The sequence below is a fragment of the Macaca mulatta genome, chromosome 12 (assembly GCF_049350105.2).
Source record: "Macaca mulatta isolate MMU2019108-1 chromosome 12, T2T-MMU8v2.0, whole genome shotgun sequence".
Lineage (NCBI taxonomy): Eukaryota > Metazoa > Chordata > Mammalia > Primates > Cercopithecidae > Macaca > Macaca mulatta.
In genome coordinates this window covers 127,217,794-127,230,284 of record NC_133417.1, presented here as the reverse complement: position 1 = coordinate 127,230,284, position 12,491 = coordinate 127,217,794, and the positions used below count along the sequence as shown (strand labels likewise).

The window sequence follows — 12,491 nt, the reverse complement described above, 5'->3', positions numbered from 1 at the left end:
AGAAGCACTATTTCAACTTTTCTTTTCCTTTCATTTTCCTTTCAATTTCCCATTTATACTTACCTTAGAATGTTCTGCGATTATAATCCTTCTTATTGTTAGGCTGCTGTTTACGTGAAATGTGCACATTAAGATTAACACTTTTACCTCTGTCTCTGGTTTCCCACTCACTTAAATTTTAAAAATGGCATTGTCAAGGGAAAAATACACATAGAGTATATATAATATCAAGACAAGTGAGCCAACCTAGGACAGATATACTAGGTCACCATACAGTGTCTGAGTGGAAACGTGAGTGCCTTCAATGAGATGGTGAATCATGAGAGAGCCTGTTTTGACAGTGAAGTGAGGAAGAGTTGGGTCACCCACTAAGGCAGAGGGTCACCACAGCTCTAGAAGTTCTTCTCCCCACCCTTAGGAGGCTTTGGAGAATATTATCCTAAACAAGTGGAGAAGCGGTCACTACATACTTCTCAGGAAAAAAAGCATTAACATGTTTCTGAGGTTTTGATAAGAAACACAATTTAATAAATAGATAATAATTAAAGGAAAGCACCTACTCTCAACCTATACTTGAAGGAACTTGAACCAGTCTAGTCAGTTTACAGTTATAATGTGTGTTGTAACCAGATGAGTGATTTATCAGAACTTTACAAAATCTAAGTCTTGGTTCGGAGGCTTCGGAAAGAGAAAAGTTTCGAGTCTTTGGATGACTGACTTAATTTTCCTTGCTGAATTTCATTTACATTCTGGGCATGAACAAACAAAAATAATGTTTTCATTCTCTCCTTTCCAGATAAGTGATTAGTAAGGGATGAACCACATTTGGCTTTGATATAAATCAAACCGCCCTGGAAACCAAGGTCATGGAGCTTATTGTATTTTCCTCATGTTTGCTTTGTTTTTTGCCTCTGTAACCTGTGGTTCTGTGTAGAATTCCACCTTACCTGGTACCTCATTTTTAGTAACATTTTTATTACTCATAACAATTTTTTTTCCTTTTTTGAAAATATAAAGGTATTTTCTATTTAGTAGTATGAAAGTGTGCAAATATTTTATGCTAAATGCCACCTTGAAGACATAGAAGATAGAAAACCATAATGAAGTTAGATAATTGGTATGGGAGAGTGTTTAAGGCTTGAAACTTTTTTCGGTTTGCAGTGTGTCTGTGGCATAAACTGTTATTTCGGGTAATTCTTCAGGGCATTTCCAGGCACTTTATCAAGACTGACAGATTAGCTAATCAGCCTTCTTGGTATATGTGGGATGTGTGCCACAAACAATGAAGGAATGGGCAGGAAAATGGAGTAACATACGTCCAGGATCTTAAACCCTCACGAACATCATGAAAAAGACAAAGTCTCTACAATAAAGAGTTCATACCTCACCGTGGGGAAGATTAGCCCTATTTTCAAATTCAAAACTAGGAAGATCCTATGAACAAATCAATGTGGAAGTTAGGAACTGATGTGTCCTAAATGAAGTTCATTCTAATTGAATCTTATTGTAGCAAAGATACCATGTGAAATCTCTAAACATAACATTAGGTGCAAATTTCATTCTAGGATAAGGAATTATTTTAAAATAATCTCAACGAGACAATATAATAATATTAAAATGTAAAACACAACTTGTAAGTGAGGTGATTAACTTATAAGAATTAAATAACATGTCTTTGCTATGGGTACTCACTCGAAGTCTATTCACTGTTCTTGTAAAGAGGTTTGTCCAAACCATTTTCTAGGATTTCTCTTTTCTAGACTTTCTCCGTGACTCTTTTGGTGAATCTTTCTTTTTGCATAGAATGAATGCATTTATCTGCCTCTTGTAAATTCTGGGAAATACCAATAAAGCATAAAGCACAGATTCTGCCCTCCTGACATCTACATTTTGGTTGGAGAGACAAAACATATACACAAGAAGCATTGAAGTGAGTGTGGGTGTCTGAATTGTTCTTATAGGGTCTAGGAAGTCAGAAGGGCATGTGCTTGGAGTGTCTGAGAAATATTTTTTTGGAGAAATTATAATTTGTTGGATAAATAATATCTTTTTTCCTTTCCCTTTTTTTTTCTTTTCTTTTCTTTTCTTTTCTTTTTCTTTTTTTTTTTTTTTTGAGGCAGAGTCTCTCTCTGTCGCCCAGGCTGGAGTGCAGTGGCAAAATCTCGGCTCACTGCCGCCTCTGCCTCCTGGGTTCAAGTGATTCTCCTGCCTCAGCCTCCCAAATAGCTGGAATTACAGGTGCCCACCACCACCCTCAGCTAATTTTTGTATTTTTATTAGAGATGGGGTTTCTCCACGTTGACCAGGCTGGTCTCAAACTCCTAGCTTCAGGTGATCTGCCTGCCTCAGCCTCCCTAAGTGCTGGGATTACAGGCATGAGCCAGTGCATCCACCTAGATAAATAATGTCTAAAAAGGAGAAAAGGAGGAGAGAAGGCAAGGTGGACCGGAGATATGTCATAAATAAAAGTGAGAATAAGGAAATGAGCTCAGAACTTATTTACTTAATAATTATTTATTGAATGTATACTAGAAATATACAGCAGTAAATATCATGAGGGCCTGGCTCTCATAAAGCTTACATTCCAATATGATGAGGTAGACGATAGAAAGGAAAATAACAAGATAATTTTAGATTGTGAATGTAAAATTAAGGAAATACATGGAAATGAGAGAAAAATAGGGAGGCTGGGGGTGTGTGTATTCTGTATTCCTTAAACTTTCACATGCATGTGAATTTCCCAGGGATCTTGTTGAGGTTTAGATTGTGATTCTGATTCAAAATTCTGGGGTGGAGCCTGGAAGCCTGCATTTTCAAAAAGATCCCGGATAATGCCAATATCACTTGATTCACAGACCACACTTTTGAATAACAAGTCTTTAGTTGACATGATCTGAGGATCTCACTGAAATAAAATTGCTTGGAACACAGGAATCCTGGCAGGGCAGGGTGGGAAAGAAGAATGAAAAAGATCAACAGGAAGATTTGGGCCTTCAGCAGTGAGGCCAGCGTTGAAGACGTCTGATTTGGCAGGTGCATGCAGGGTGGAGTTGAGTGGGGTTAGGAACCATTCTCACCTTGGGGCATCTATAGAAAATGATGCTGTTGCACAGTGGGGGAAAGTGGGTTTCTGCCTGGGGAAGATCTGGATTAAAAGAGCAAAGGACTAAAGAGAAGGCATTACCATGGTCCATGCACACCACGAAGAGTCCTTTGAGGACAGAAAAGAAGCAGTGAGCAGGAGAAACAACTGCACAAAAAACTGTCAGGATTTTGTGAGTGTTTGGTTATACACGGTAAAGAAGGAAGATGGTTTTAGGGATGGGACATCAAACATTCCAGCAGACAGCTGAACACACATCACTGGCACTCAAGTGAAAATTCTGCCCAGGAGTTAAAGATTTTTCAATCAAACCCTAAGAGTTTAAGATGTGCAAATAAGTAATTCCTTTGAAGCCAAAAGTATGAGGCGAGAAGAGCAGATGAGAGAAACTATGCTTTGAAAAATATTTACAGCCTATGGAAGAATGAAGGGGGGTATGTGTCCCCCATGAAGAAGGCAGGAGGCGAGCAGGTGAGAAATTTTGGAAGATCAGGAAGCTGTCATGAGTAGTCCATGTTGTACAGGCACTGGACACTGTATGATAATAGGACTTGGACTATCGTTACTGGTCATTGTAGACAGGCTGATTGGGAAGGCAGGTCCTTTATCCTCACCTCTTTGTCCCTCTCTAAAGCTCTCCAATTAGACCACAGGCATGGTCAAGCCGGCGTGTGGTCAAGCATTTCCACCTGAAAAGCACTTCCGTCTCCGGGGGAAGGGGTGAGATGAAGGGGAGGGTGACCAGGAAGAGGGCAAGTTTGCAAGCAATTCCATATCCGACCTTACACAGCTCCTACGGCCCCAGAAGCATACAGTCCTCTCTGAGACGCACCACTCATCTGCACCCTTGCAGAGTGCGAGGAACAAGACAGCTTTCCTTTGTCTTCCTTATATTTTATGGAAAAACGGAGTCCTGAGGAGGCTCATTGTGCTGTGAAAGATCACTACATCTGTTAGCAGTTAAGTTTCGAATGAGGACCCAAGTTTCTTGACTTTCAGAGTAATGGTCTTATTTCAGTTAAGGTAAACAGTGACAAGTGTTAAATATAGAGGATATGTATATATGGAATACCTTGTCCCTGAGTCTATGGGAGTCCTAGTTTTGCATTCATTGACATTAGTTTTTAGCCTTTCTGGATTCAGGACATAAGGTGACATTTTTGTGTTTACTGTATTCGATATGTTCTGAATATGAGAAAACCTTCAATGGGTGTTTTGGACTGTTCCACACTGAAATGCTAGGTGGCAGCCTAACACTGTCTTAAGATATTTCGAACGCCTGTTTGGTGCTCTCAATGGCATTTTAACAAAAAAATTGTAGAGATATTTTAAAAGGAATAACTTTAAGAAGATTTAAAGAAATAATTAAATGATGGTGATGACACATATATTTGTAAACTTCCTTTCACTGAAGCCTATTTTAAATTACAAATTACACATGCAATCGAATGTGGTATTAAAAACGTAAGACTTAGAAAAATAAGTAAAGGATGTAAATAGATATTTCACAAGAGAAGAAATACACAGGGCAAAGACTTTATGCACAATTTTTAACCTCCAATAAGAAGGAAAATTCAAATTAAAATAAGGACATTTTTACTATCTCTCAATTGGACGGGATTATTTTCAAAAGTTTTATCCTGAAGAAAAATTAATTAGAGATGTGGTCAAAGATTTATGCACAAGCATCTTCCTTGATGTTTTATTTATGATAGTCTAAAGACATTAATTCTTAGAAGATGGTGTTTCTTAAGATGAAATATTATGCATTCTTAATTGATAGGGCTTTTTATTTTAGTTAGCCTCTAACAAAATTATATTAATTATAGCCACTTAATGCAAAAGTGCAGATACATAATGTATAAAAAACACACAGAGAAGAGGTGAACATTAGCCCTTGTTGGAGGAACTGGATTTGTTGTGCACATTTTAGATATTTAGGAGAACTGACTGGAGCTGAATTTCTACAACTAGGTCAATGCTTGGATTGATGATGAAGCAGAAGAATCATAACCAAATGGATGACAAGTGGCTGTTCTCAGCTGCCACTGTTTAACTAAACTGCAGGAGTGTAAAGGGATGAAAATCCAGGTCCCTTCTTTGAGACATTTTCTAGAATCACATGAGTGTCTGTGGGCCTAAATGTCCCACACAGGGCTGCTGTCAGCACACAGATTTCTGTGGCAACTAAAAAGGGAAGAATTCAGTAAACTAGAAAGAAACCCACATCTCTCTCTCTCGAGTGATTATTAAACGATCATCTGTAAATATTGTGAAAGTCGTCAGAATCAAAATGGAGTTACTTGTGTTAAAAACCCTGACAAATAGAATTGGGAAAGGCCAGGAAGAGAGTGTTCTCATCATGAGTGTCTGATAACAAGAACTACCACAAAAGACTGCAAAAAAGGCCATTGCAACCTTACACACACACACAAAATGCTTCTGTGGGGACATCTGCTCAGCAACTGCCAGTCTAACCTCATGCTGGCGCCACCCTTGTTATTGATCCTTGCAGCCAAGGATAATTATCTCAAGACAATTATGCAATCCTCATTTTTTCTTTAAAAACCTTTGTCTTCCTCTACCTCCCTGCAGATGCACACAGTTTATTATGGCATGCACATTCCTCATTGCAATGCCCATTCCAGAGTAAATATTACTTTGTTTTAGAGAGTCTCCTTCTCTGTTATTTAGTTTGACAATATTTTGCTACATTGATAAATGTATTAATCTTCTATTAATTTCTTTCTTAACGTATTCTTTCCTATGTAGTATTTTTTTTGGGTCAATAACAGAAGGTTATAACTGCTTGATTTACTATTTGATTTAAGTAATAACATGGAATAAATAAGACTAAGAAAAAATCAATAGAACTGTCTGGTCCAAGAGGTTGCTTGTTGCCTTCTGCTAGAAATATATGAATCAAATGTTCAATTTATTTATTCACTTAATTTATTGATTCAATTACTCATTGCCTTCATTGTGGAAATAGCAGATAAAACATGGTCTTATATCTTGGCAACAGTAAAGTATAGGAAACATATGGAATCCTATCTTGGAATCCAGTACCCAATAAGAATTTTTTAAAGGACTTAATTTTTGGATGAACATACTGTTAAATAGTGACCAGATATAGCCCCAAATTTGAAACATAATTATAGGCCAGGCGCAGTGGCTCATGCCTGTAATCCCAGCACTTTAGGAGGCGAGCCGGGTGGATCATGAGATCAAGAGATTGAGACCATCCTGGCCAACATGGTGAAACCCCATCTCTACTAAAAATACAAAAATTGGTTGGGCGTGGTGGCATGTGCCTGTAGTCTCAGCTACTTGGGAGGCTGAGGCAAGGGAATCTCTTGAACCTGGGAGGTGGAGGTTGCAGTGAGCTGAGATCGCGCCACTGCACTCCAGCCTGGCGACAGAGCGAGACCCCATTTCTAAAAAAAACAAAAACAAAACAAAACAAAACAAAAAAAACAAGAAAAACATAATTAAAATCTACACATAATCAAAGTCTTGGTGCTTTCATTTCATGCCTGCAATATAACCTGTCGAAAGCTGATTGAGAGGTAACTTCTGCAGTGTCTCTCTTCTTTCAGCAATATGTATTTTCTTTTAACAACAGAAAAGCTACCTCAAGATATTTGGTAACAGCATTTTTCTAGTTCCTGTACTTTGGGAAGGAAACACACTGTGAGACCTCTAAGTTCTTTCTTAAAATTTTACCCTGATTAGGATAACATATCATTAACCATAAGAAAATTTTTCTGTATTCACCGAAATATTTCTAATTTCTAGGCTTCTAGCCTGCCGATGAGGTCCTACCCTTTGTGTAAAACCACAGTGCTGCTGATCTATTATCATCATTTCCATGGAGAATCATATAATATTCGACGGGGGAGGAAACAGTGGAGATTGTCCTTCTGAGGTCCCTCATTTGGCAGATGAGCTTGAACATTTGAGTGTTTTTTTTTTCAGTATAGGTCAAAACCTACTCTAATGAGACTGATGGATGGAACAATAGGTTTTATTACAATGGAACACAAAAGAAGCATATACTATTCATTATTTTTATAATTTGCATACTTAAATGTTTAGTGTGCCCCTTATTTGTACAATTAATAAGGTGGAGGAAAGAAGGAAGCAAATGCAAATTTGGGGGGGACCTGGAGCATTGGGAAGAATAGATGTTTGTATTTCCTTTATAATTTTATTTTGGTGCAAGTTGAGGTCATCTTAAAAATCTTCATGTTTTGCAAAGGGTTGCAGAATTTCTCTTTTGTTTGTTTGAATTTACATACTTACGTAATCCAGGTATCAAAAGTTCCTGTAGCATGAATGGCCTGGGCTATCTATTGCTGTTTAGGAATATTTCTTGCCTTTAAGTCTATTCCTTCAGAAACATAGGAGAGGAGCTGAATTTTACTTCCCAGTGTCTCAGTAACTCCAGAGGCTGTGAGAGCCTGCAGGGACCACTTGTTCCAGTCCTCTCACATTACAAATGAGAAAACCAAAGCCTGAGGATGTTAAGTGTCTGCCCAAGGTCAATGGCAGAGCTGCCACAAGGAGCGGGGTCTCTTGCCTGCCAAGTGTGGCAGTTTTTCTACAACATCTCTTCTGTCTTGTGGGCATATCCTCTTCTCAGCAATTTAATAAAGATGCTCACTACCTTTCTCAAAGACAGAAACTGAGTCAAGTGTTGATGATTTGCCTCTAGCCCTGAGCTCTCTGTCAGCACCCACTGTACCTTTCTAGGGTGACTGGAACCTTGCCCCAATTCATTTGTGCTTTTTACTTTCTTCCAACAAATGGTGACAAATCATTCTCACCTCTCCCTAGACACCACGTAGGAACTGCTGAACCCACTGATGACTGTTAATGACAGTTCCCGGTCATCAGCCTTTCCCCAGGGAAAGCTGTGGTACAGACTCCCAGAACTTCCTAACACAGGGGGCCAGGTGGGGACAGGCTGCCTTCAACATGTGACATGTGAGTGTGAGGAAGGAGGAACATAAGGTTCAGGATACTTGTTTCAAATCTGGGCTCTACAACGTGGGCATGCTACCTATCCCTGTGTCTCAGTTTTCTTATTTATAAAGTGGGAGAATAATAGCAGCATTTCCTTAATAGGATTGTGGTGAGGATTTAATGACTTAATACATATAAAATAGTTTAAATATGGACTAGTACATAGTAAATGCCCCATTAATAATGGCCAATATTATCAGTATGGATTTTACTATATGAACAGGATCATATTCATTTTGGGTCAAGATAGTGGTCTGATGAATAAGGGGATTATTTCTTCACAGAGTTTTCTGTGTTCCAGCCATAGTGGCCTTCAGTTCATGGAGCAAGTTGTCTTTTTTTTTTTTTTTTTTTTTTTTCCCTGCCTTACGGCCTTTGTATATATTATTCCCTTTGACTGTAGGGTTTTCTTTCTTTGCTTTTATCTTGTTAGGTCCTATTTGTCCTTCAGATCTTACAACCAACCTTACTTTTTCAGGGGAACGTTCCATGACCTGCTAATACTTTACTACATATTCTCATAGCACAAAAATCTTCATAATTCTTATAACTGACATAATTTTACAGGTAAGAATGATCATTTGATCAAAGCCAATCTTTCCCACTAGACTCTACACTGCATTAGCATAGGAATTTTGTCTGTTTTTGCTGACCATTCGGTCCTCGATGCCTACACAGTATAATCCATGTTGCAAACATTCAATAGTTGTTTGTAGAAATTATATGTAAATGAATGAGTGAATGAAGGTGAGCCCAATAGAGTTTTCATCCCAAGATGAAATTGGGTGACAACTGGTACAATATTGAGCTCTGAGGGAAGGGCAGGACAAGTAGGTTGATGGAATGAGATAAACACCATGACAGTATTATGTACAATGTGCCATGGTGATATGGTTTGGCTGTGTCCCCACCCAGATCTCATCTTGAATTCCCATGTGTTGTGGGAGGAACCCGGTGGGAGGTAATTGAATCATGGGTTCAGGTCTTTCCCATGCTATTCTCATGGAGTGAGTAAGTCTCATGAGAGCTAATGGTTTTTAAAAGGGAATTTCCCTGCACAAGCTCTCTCTTTGCCTGCTGCCATCCATGTAAGACATGACTTGCTCCTCCTTGCCTTCTACCATAATTGTGAGGCCTCCCCAGCCATGTGGAACTATAAGTCCATTAAACCTCTTTTTCTTGCGGGTCTCAGGTATATCTTTATCAGCAGTTTGAAAACTAATACCCATTGGAAATAAGGCTGTAAAGACAGGTTCCTCTTCAAACTCCTGATGCCAGAAGTTGTTTCTTCTTTTTATAAAAGAGAAAAAACTAACTTCATAATTTTACTTTTATTTTTTTGCTTTTCATATTTATCTAAAAAAAATCCAGAATGGGTAAGAGAACAATCATCAAGGATGCAGGTGCCAGACATAGGGCAGAAGATAGCTAGAAAAGTATGCCTGAAGGAAGTTAAGGGTCTAGCCTCATTCCTACATTGTTTTAATAGCTGTACCTAACATAAATAGCTAAGCTTTCCATTGTTCTAGATTCCTCTGCCCCATCTACAAGCATGGCACAGACGGCTTGCTTTGCAAGGCCTCAGTTGAAGGACCCCATGTACACACAGGCCAGTACAGCAGTACTAGGCTGACTAGAAGGATCTCATCCCCATATGTGGTCTCATTTCAAATCTATGGCTGACTACCTTCATTGTTGTGTGCAAGATGATTTCACCTCTTGAAAATATGGTCACTTCAGCATTAAATAGTTAAATATTTATAATTATCAATTCATCCTACCTCCTTTTACATGCAGCTGAAAAATGACAGGTTAGGGACATAGAACACTGTGAACTTTATACTGTTAGAATCACCATCCATTAAATGATCACTAGCTAATGGTCACTAAATTTACAAATTAAGGAAATTATATGTAGAATACTGCAAAAACACAGTAAAAAGACTGAAGTTTGCCCATTTCTGCTCAGGAAGTCTCTTCACTCCTAAGCTTCATATGTTGTCCTTCTGGCTTCAAAATTTCTGCTATTATTACTGTTTTTCCTCCTTTTCATCTTCCTTTTGTTCCCCAGTGCCAGAACTTCCACAGCCTTCTCGCTCAGATGCCATCTTTTTGTATGCCATTTCAAAGAGCTTCAATGATGCCTGCTGAAGAGAGGATGCTGCCTGTCTAATGTTTTCTCCTGTTTCGCTGTCTTTTCTAGCTAGGAGCTCCCTCATTTTGGAAATCTCTTCTTTCAGCTTGTTGCACTATCAGCAGGTAATTGGTCCTTGAATTTTTCCGTCTTGGTTTCTGTGGTGTATATGATTCCTTCAGCCACATTAACTGCTTCAACTCGTTCCTTCTTTTACTGGTCTTCCTTAGCATATTTCTGTGCATTTTTAACCATATTTTCAATGTCATCTTTGCTTAACCCACCAGAAGACTGGCTTACAATCTGCTGCTCACGTCCTGTGCCTTTATCTTTAGCAGAAACATATATGGTCCCACTGGCATCAATGTCAAATGTAACTTCAATCTGAGGAACTCCACGAGGGGCTGGTGGAATTCCAATCAAAGTAAACTGTCCAAGGAATTTGTTGTCTCCAGCCATCTCTCTCTCACCCTGACACACTTTAGTTTCCACTTGTGTCTGATCATCAGCGGCAGCAGAGAATACCTGGCTCTTCTTGGTTGGAATAGTGGTATTCCTATAATAAGTTTGGTAAAGACACCTCGCAGAGTTTCAATACCCAGAGAGAGGGGAGTGACATCAAGGAGCAGCACATCTGTAATATCGACAGCCAACACACCTCCCTGAATGGCAACTCCAATGGCCACAGCCTCATCAGGATTGACAGCTTTACTTGGGGCTCTGCCAAAAAAAAATCCTGCACAGTCTGCTGAACCTTGGGCATCCTAGTCATGCCACCGACAAGAATCACTTCTCCTATGTCACTCTTGCTGACTTCTGCATCTTGCATAGCTTTTTGGCATGGAGTGATAGTCCTCCTGATTAGATCAGTGACAATCCCTTCAAATTAAGCACGGGTCAACTTCATATTCAAATGCTTGGGTCCAGAAGAATCCATTGTAAGATAGGGCAAATTGATGTCAGTCTGCACAGATGAGGAGAGTTCACATTTAGCCTTTTCAGCAGCTTCCCGTACCCTCTGAAATGCCACATTGTCTCTGGTCAAATCGACCACCATCTCTCTCTTGAACTCCTTCACAATGTGCCATAGCAAGACCTCGTCAAAGTCTTCCCCACCTAAGAAAGTGTCCCCACGTGTGGATTTCACCTCGAATACTGCTTTCTGAATTTCCAGGATAGAAATATCAAAAGTTCCACCACCCAAATCATATACAGCAATGACTTTGTCTTCTGATTTGTCTAGACCATAGGCAAGAGCAGCAGCTGTGGACTCATTAATCACCCAAAGCACATTCAGTCCAGGTATCTGGCCAGCATCTTTAGTTGTCTGTCTCTGCAAGTCATTGAAATAAGCTAGGACTATGATGACAGCATTGTTTGCTGTGTGCCCCAGGTAATTTTCTGCCGTCTCTTTGATCTTCATCGACACAAATGCTCCGATCTGACCTGGAGAATACAGTTTCCCATGAGCCTCAACCCAGACATCACCATTGGAGGCACGAACAATTTTAAAGGGAATATTTTTAACGTCTTTCTGTACTTCAGGATCATCATATTGCCGGCTAATGAGACGCTTGGTAGCATAGGATATATTGTTTGGGCTGTCGCTTGGCAGGCATGCCAACAAGTCGCTCACCATCTGCTGTAAAGGCCACAACTGAAGGGACGGTTCTGGCACCTTCGGCATTCTCCAGCACCTTTGCTTGTGTACCTTCCATAACTGCCTCGTAGGAGTTGGTGGTACCGAAATCAGTACCAACAACTGCTCCCTTGATTGCTTCCGATGCATAATCCCGCCTTGAAATAACTCTAGAAGCCTCATGACTAAGGCCATTCCAGCCATCCTGGTGGAGGGTGGCCGTAGGACCCCGGGAGGCTGCGGTACCCGCTAGACCGGCTGTTGCAGCTCAGCTGGAGCTTATCATGGCAGCTAGATGGAGGAGTACCAGGCAGCAAACAGGCGCTCGGGCGGCTGGGAGCTGTGCGGTGTGGTCATAATTTTATAATATTTAAAAAGTTGCATGCAATCAAGTGCATAATATTAAGCATACAGTTCCAGTTTTGATAAGCAGTAACCATTATGACTAGCACTATAACCAACTGGGCTACTTCTCTCCGTGTCTACTAGCATTGTCTTGCATAGTTTGGCATCAGTCAGTCCTCATTGGTCTTCTCACTTCCATTCATGTTCCACTTTGACTCATTCTCCTCCAGCAGCCAAACTAA

General features: G+C 39.8%; 1 pseudogene; it reads right to left on the bottom strand.

Annotated features, from left to right (window-relative positions):
• Positions 1–9,948: 9,948 nt before the first annotated feature.
• Positions 9,949–12,190, bottom strand: LOC705066 (stress-70 protein, mitochondrial pseudogene; annotated as a pseudogene).
• Between the last annotated feature and the right edge of the window lie 301 nt (positions 12,191–12,491).